The sequence below is a fragment of the Dama dama genome, chromosome X (genome assembly GCF_033118175.1).
Source record: "Dama dama isolate Ldn47 chromosome X, ASM3311817v1, whole genome shotgun sequence".
Lineage (NCBI taxonomy): Eukaryota > Metazoa > Chordata > Mammalia > Artiodactyla > Cervidae > Dama > Dama dama.
In genome coordinates, this window is record NC_083714.1 from 23,833,313 (window position 1) to 23,840,336 (window position 7,024).

Here is a 7,024-nt window from a genome sequence, read left to right on the forward strand (position 1 = left end):
TGGCTGAGCCCAATAAATGCAGTGAGCTGAGCCAGGAGCCACGTTAGAGGCTCTTCCCTTCTCCTCCACATCCTAAGATTCCGATTTCATTATCACTGCCCCTGACCAAAACCACCACAGTGATCCATGCCCAGATGCTGGCATTCTGACTCCTTTCATAATTCTGACCTAAATCTACCTTTTAAACTTTATTTCTCACCCACGGTAGTGTTACCTTCAGGCTCTCCCTCCGACTCCCTCTCAAAGCCATACTTTAGGTCTTCCCTGGTGGCTCAGTGTGAAGAATCCACCTGCTAATGCAGGAGACATGGGTTTGATCCCTAAGATCCCACATGCTTCGGAGCAACTAAACCTGTGCACCACAAATATTGAGCTTGTGCTCTAGAACCTGGGAGCTGCAGCTACTGAACCCCATGTGCCACACCTACTGAAGCCTGTTCGCCCTAGAGCCCGTGCTCCTCAACAAGAGAAGCCACCACAGTGAGAAGTCCATGCACTGCAACTACAGAAAGCCTGTGCAGCACTGAAGATCCATCACAGCCAATTACAAAAAAAAGTCACCCTTTATCTGTACTCACCTGGCCACATCTGGCTGTGTTGGGGTTCCCTGAGACAAGCTTGCACTCATGCCTCCTGGGGCTGCTCGTGCTACCTTTTTTTTTTTTTAAAGTGTAGTTGATTTACAACATGCTACCTGTTTTATTATTTTATTTTATTTTTCATGCTATCGCTTTTCACTGGGATTCTCAGCACAACCTGCTCAGCATCTGCCAGTATCTGATCCATCCCATGGGGTACAAACAACACCTTTCCCACAAAAACCATACCCGCTTCTACAAAGGTTTGAATCCTGGCCCTACCTTTGGGCTGTGTAACCCTGGGAAAGTCACTGAACCTCTCAGAGCCTCCATTACCTTGGTTAGGAACTAAAGAGAATGATGGCCCCCTCCTCGGGGGACCAATAAGATTGATTAGCCAGGCCCGGGTGCACAGTGAGCTCCCACATGGTGTCACTAGCATGAACAAGCATGGCCATGTGGCACTCTGCCAACTCTCATATCCACTCAGGAGCAGGGGTGACACTCCATGTCCAGCATCTTCAGTTGTGGTGCAGGCGCCCAGTCAGTCCCGACCCTTTAACTCAGCATCAGTGGAAGCTGTCTGAGCCCTCACCATGGACCTTTCTTGTATTCCTTCATGTAAATTTCACAACACGGTCCAGCAGGTACCATCATGATCCTCATCCTACAAAGGTGGTATCTGAGGCACAGAGAGGTCAGTTAATTTACCTCTAGCCACACAGCAAGTTAGTGATGGTAGGGCTGGGCACTCTGTCTAGAGAATTTCCAGCTTCTTTCTCTCACATGGGCTGATCTCTCCAGACTGTGAGAACCCATGGCACAATAGCTGTCTCTGGAATCATGACACTCTCCACACTGCCTGAGGTAGAGCCTTGTAAACACAGCAGCCAACAAACAATTACTAACTGAAGCATCAGTTCAGTTCAGTTCAGTTGCTCAGTCATGTCCGACTCTTTGCGACCCCATGAACTGCAGCACGCCAGGACTCCCTGTCCATCACCAACTCCTGGAGTCCACATAAATCCATATCCATTGAGTCGGTGTAATGCCATCCAACAATATCATCCTCTGTCGTCCCCTTCTCCTCCTGCCTTCAGTCTTTCCCAGCATCAGGGTCTTTTCAAATGAGTCAGCTCTCCGCATCAGGTGGCCAGAGTATTGGAGTTTCAGCTTCAACATCAGTCCTTCCAGTGAACACCCAGGACTGATCTCCTTTAGAATGGACTGGTTGGCTCTCCTTGCAGTCCAAGGGACTCTCAAGAGTCTTCTCCAACACCACAGTTCAAAACCATCAATTCTTCTGTGCTCAGCTTTCTTTATAGTCCAACTCTCACATCCATACATGACCACTGGAAAAACCATAGCCTTGACTAGATGGAAATTGTTGACAAAGTAATCTCTCTGCTTTTCAATATGCTGTCTAGGTTGGTCATAACTTTCCTTCCAAGGAGTAAGCATCTTTTAATTTCATGGCTGCAATCACCATCTGCAGTGATTTTGGAGCCCAGAAAAATAAAGTCAGCCACTGTTTCCACCGTTTCCCCATCTATTTGCCATGAAGTGATGGGACCGGATGCCATGATCTTAGTTTTCTGAATGTTGAGCTTTAAGCCAACCTTTTCACTCTCCTCTTTCACTTTCATCAAGATGCTCTTTAGTTCTTCTACACTTTCTGCCATAAGGGTGGTGTCATCTGCATATCTCAAGTTATTGATATTTCTCCTGGCAATCTTGACTCCAGCTTGTGCTTCCTCCAGCCCAGCGTTTCTCATGATGTACTCTGTACATAAGTTAAATAAGCACGGTGACAATATACAGCCTTGAGGTACTCCTTTCCTGATTTGGAACCAGTCTGTTGTTCCATGTCCAGTTCTAACTCTTGCTCCCTGATGTGCATACAGATTTCTCAAGAGGCAGGTCAGGTGGTCTGGTATTCCCATCTCTTTCAAAATTTTCCACAGTTTATTGTGATCCACACAGTCAAAGGCTTTGGTATAGTCAATAAAGCAGAAATAGATGTTTTTCTGTAACTCTCTTGCTTTTTCAATGATCCAGCGGGTGTTGGCAGTTTGATCTCTGGTTGCTCTGCCTTTTCTAAAACCAGCTTGAACATCTGGAAGTTCATGTATTGCTGAAGCCTGGCTTGGAGAATTTTGAGCATTACTTTACTAGCATGTGAGATAAGTGCAATTGTGTGGTAGTTTGAGCATTCTTTGGCATTGTCTTTCTTTGGGATTGGAATGAAAACTGACCTTTTCCAGTCCTGTGGCCACTGCTGAGTTTTCTAAATTTCTGGCATATTGAGTGCAGCACTTTGACAGCATCATCTTTCAAGATTTGAAATAGCTCAACTGGAATTCCATCATCTCCACTAGCTTTGTTAGTAGTAATGCTTCCTAAGGCCCACTTGACTTCACATTCCAGGATGTCTGGCTCTAGCTGAGTGTGAGTGATCACACCATAGTGATTATCTGGGTCATGAAGATCTTTTTTGTATAGTTCTTCTGTGTATTCTTGCCACCTCTTCTTAATATCTTCTGTTTCTGTTAGGTCCATACCATTTCTGTCCTTTATTGAGCCCATCTTTGAATGAAATGTTCCCTTGGTATCTCTAATTTTCTTGAAGAGATGTCTAGTCTTTCCCATTCTATTGTTTTCCTCTGTTTCTTTGCATTGATCGCTGAGGTCTGAGGAGGCCTTACAAATAGTTGTAAAAAGAAGAGAAGCGAAAAGCAAAGGAGAAAAGGAAAGATATACCCATTTGAATGCAGAATTCCAAAGAATAGCAAGGAGAGATAAGACAGCCTTCCTCAGCGACTGAAGCATACATAGGGACAAAAAACATGGCAGCAACATGTTCACAAGAAAACTCTCTGTCCTCATTGCCAACTGCCAGAGAATAACCATCATCTCTCTTCTTTCATGGACCTTTGTGAATAAATAAATTAACCACACAATTGACTAAAGTCAGAAACATAAGACAGCATAGTATGACCATTGGTAGCGTTTTGTTTTTATCATCTCAGTTAATTCTCAAAACACCCTGGTGATGTAGTTACTATTACTATCCTCATTTTACAAATGTAGAGACCAAGATTGAATGATAATAAGTAACCTAACAGTTTAACCAGCTAGCAAATGGTTAGCACAGCCAGGATTTAGATGCCAACAATCTGGCTCCAGGGCCCCTCACTCCCATAAATCTAATACATCATACCATGATTTGTGGTTATTACTTGAGGCTCCATTCAGTATTTAAGGTTTTAAAAGTGTGTAGTTAAGTAACATTTAAAGAAAAACACTACCATGACTGATGCCAAAGTAAGGCAACGTTTGTCAAGGGTCACATGGGTTAGTACAGTTGGGAAAACACAAATTCACTGTGGAAATCTGAGCTGTGAAGGCACACACTTCCTGAGCTGTCATAGAATTCTCAGCTAGTCTAATGGCAAATCATGATGAAAACTCTAATAAGTCTCTCATGAGATAACTAATATTAAGCCAAAATTGTGCATAGGCTATCAAGCCAAGAGAGGCAGAGGCCTGCTGTACTCAACCAGGGCCAACAGGAGGAGGAAACATCTTGGTTAAAATCAGGAAGAGGTATCAGATTGCCATCTCTTACCATCTTTTTGAAAAAGGATTGGTCACCAAACCCTTTTTTAGTTAATTTCTTACCCACTCTCCAGAAATATGAAGCAGAAGGGGCCCCTCCCCCACCCAGTGAAACAGTTTTGACTAGCCGGCCGGCAAGCCGGTCTGGCTCCCCTCCCTGGCCCCAACGGGCGGCGGGTTGCCCTGAGGAGGCGGGGAGGGGAGGGCTGGGTCGGTCGGCGGGCAGACAACGATGCCGAACTTCTGCGCGGCCCCCAACTGCACGCAGTGGGACCTGACCTTCTTCAGGGTCCTGCGGGATCCGGCCAGATGCCAGAAGTGGGTGGAGAACTGTAGGAGGGCAGACTTAGAAGATAAAACACCTGATCAGCTAAATAAACATTATCAATTGTGTGCCAAACACTTTGAAACTTCTATGAGCTGCAGAACTAGTCCTTACAGGAGAGTTCTCCGAGATAATGCCATACCAACAATATTCGATCTTACCAGGCATTTGAATAATCCACATAGTAGACACAGAAAACGAATAAAAGAATTGACTGAAGATGAAATCAGGACACTGAAACAGAAAAAAAATTGATGAAACTTCTGAACAGGAACCAAAACATAAGGAAATAAACAACAGCAATGCTCAGAGTCCCAGTGCAGAAAAGGGGGTGAAGAGCAGGATGAAGACATTTTACCTTTAACTCTTGAAGAGAAGGAAAACAGAATATTTAAAATCTTTAGTTGAAATTTTGATTCTTATGGGAAAACAAAACATACCTCTGGATGGCATGAAGCTGATGAAAATTCAAAAGGTCTTTTTACTCCTGATATCTTTCAAGCACTGCTAGAGTGCCAGATCAATTCTGGTGAAGAGGTTCTGAAAAAGCGCTTTGAGACAACAGCAGTTAACACATTGTTCTGTTACAAAACACAGCAGAAACAGATGCTGGAGATCTGTGAGAGCTGCATTCGGGAAGAAACCCTCAGGGAAGTGAGAGATTCTCACTTCTTTTCCATCATCACTGATGATGTGGTGGACATCGCAGGGGAAGAGCACCTGCCTGTGTTGATGAGGTTTGTCGATGAAGCTCACAACCTGAGAGAGGAATTTGTAGGCTTCCTGCCTTATGAAGCTGATGCAGAAATTTTGGCTGTGAAATTTCACACTACAATAACTGAGAAATGGGGATTAAACATGGAGTACTGTCGTGGCCAGGCTTACATTGTGTCTAGTGGATTTTCATCCAAAATGAAAGTTGTTGCTTCTAGACTTTTAGAGAAATATCCCCAAGCTATCTACACACTGTGCCCTTCTTGTGCCGTAAATATGTGGTTGGCAAAATCAGTGCCTGTTATGGGAGTATATGTTGCATTAGGAACAATTGAGGAAGTTTGTTCTTTTTTTCATCAATCACCACAACTGCTTTTAGAGCTTGAAAATGTAATTTTTGTCCTCTTTCAGAACAATGAAGAAAGGGGCAAAGAACTGAAGGAAATTTGCCATTCTCAGTGGACAGGCAAGCATGATCCTTTTGAAATCTTAGTGGACCTCCTTCAAGCACTTTTTTTATGTTTAGATGGTATAAATAGTGATACAAATGTTAGATGGAATAACTGTATAGCTGGCCGAGCATTTGTGCTCTGTAGTGAGATAACAGATTTTGATTTCATCGTTACCATTGTTGTTCTTAAAAATGTTTTATCTTTTACAAGAGCCTTTGGGGAAAATCTTCAGGGGCAAACCTCTGATGTCTTTTTTGCAGCCAGTAGCTTGACTGCAGTGTTACATTCACTAAATAAAGTGATGGAAAATATTGAAGGTTATCATGAATTTTGGTTTGAGGAAGCCACAAATTTGGCAACCAAACTTGATATTTAGATGAAACTCCCAGGGAAATTTCGCAGAGCTCAGCACAGTAACCTGGAATCTCAGCTAACCTCTGAGAATTACTATAAAGAAACTCTAAGTGTTCCAACTGTGGAACCCATTATTCAGGAACTGAAAGATATATTCTCAGAACAGCACCTCAAAGCTCTTAAGTGCTTATCCCTGGTACCCTCTGTCATGGGACAGCTCAAATTCAATACGTCAGAGGAGCACTATGCTGACATGTACCCAAGTGACTTACCTAATCCTGGCATACTCTCTGCTGAGCTGCATTGTTGGAGGATCAAATGGAAACACAGAGGGAAGATATAGAACTTCCATCCTCTGTGTACGAAGCCCTTCATCTACCAGACATCAAGTTTTTTCCTAATGTTTATGCATTGCTGAAGGTCCTATGTATTCTTCCTGTGATGAAAGTTGAGAATGAACGCTATGAAAATGGGTGAAAGCATCTCAAAGCATACTTGAGGAACACTTTGACAGATCAAAGGTCAAGTAACCTCGCTTTGCTTAACATAAATTTTGATATAAAACACGATTTGGATTTAATGGTGGATACATACATCAAACTCTATACAAGTAAGTCAGAGCTTCCTACAGATAATTCAGAAACCATTGAAAATACCTAAGAGACTTTTAACCTAGACTTTCTCTTATATTTGATATTTTTTAAAAACTTGTAAGAAATTAAAAAATATCTTACAGAAAAGTTGTAAGGGTAGGCCAGTTAATCACTGAATATCTTGACCTGTAGGCCTCCCATTGAGTACATTACTTATTGATAATCCGCCTGTTTAAATGGCCTGTTCAAATACCCATGCTTTGGAGACCTAACTGTTCTTTCAGAAGATAGCATTGAAAGTACCATATTACAGTTTTATGTGATCTCTGCTAATGGCACTTTGGAATTGTTTTAGTTAAGTGATTTTAGACATTACGTTTATCACTGTGG

General features: G+C 42.7%; 1 pseudogene; it reads left to right on the forward strand.

The window, feature by feature from the left end:
• Positions 1–4,428: 4,428 nt before the first annotated feature.
• Positions 4,429–6,701, forward strand: LOC133052483 (52 kDa repressor of the inhibitor of the protein kinase-like; annotated as a pseudogene).
• Positions 6,702–7,024: the final 323 nt, after the last annotated feature.